Here is a 594-nt window from a genome sequence, read left to right on the forward strand (position 1 = left end):
GGGGAGGGGCGGGTGGGCCCAGGAGCAGCCCCTGCTTGCACACACACACATGTGTGTGTGTGTGTGTGTGTGTGTGTGTGGGCTTATGCCCCCCACCAGCTAGTGCATGGGACTCGTGCAGTCGCATGTCCCCCCACGAAACTCGCCCATGGCGAGGCAAGCGGCATGGCCTGGGCATGGCGGTATGTGATCATGGCGTGGGGCCTCCCTGCCTCCCTGCGTGGCCCTCCCCTCCCATCGCAGGCGCCTGCACCTACCTGCACAGCCACGACGTCATCCATGGCGACCTCACCCCCGCCAACGTGCTGCTGACCAGCGCCACCAAGGACTCGAGGCGCTGGGTGTGCAAGGTGAGGTGGGCCGGCAGGCAGGGCGGGGGGCGTGGGGGGGTGGGGGGTGTCCAGGCGCTTTGCTTGCCACTGCGGGGCTGCCCGGCGGCTGCTGCAGCCAGCTCCCAGCCAGCCCCAGCCCCAGCCGGTCAGCCTGCCTGGCCCCACCCAGGGCAGGTGTTCAAACTCAGGCTGCGCCCACCACTGGTGCACACACCGAGCGGCACTTTTGATTCCACACCACCACCGTCACCCCCCCCCACAC

The sequence above is a fragment of the Chlorella variabilis genome (genome assembly GCF_000147415.1).
Source record: "Chlorella variabilis unplaced genomic scaffold CHLNCscaffold_8, whole genome shotgun sequence".
In the NCBI taxonomy this organism is placed as follows: Eukaryota; Viridiplantae; Chlorophyta; class Trebouxiophyceae; order Chlorellales; family Chlorellaceae; genus Chlorella; species Chlorella variabilis.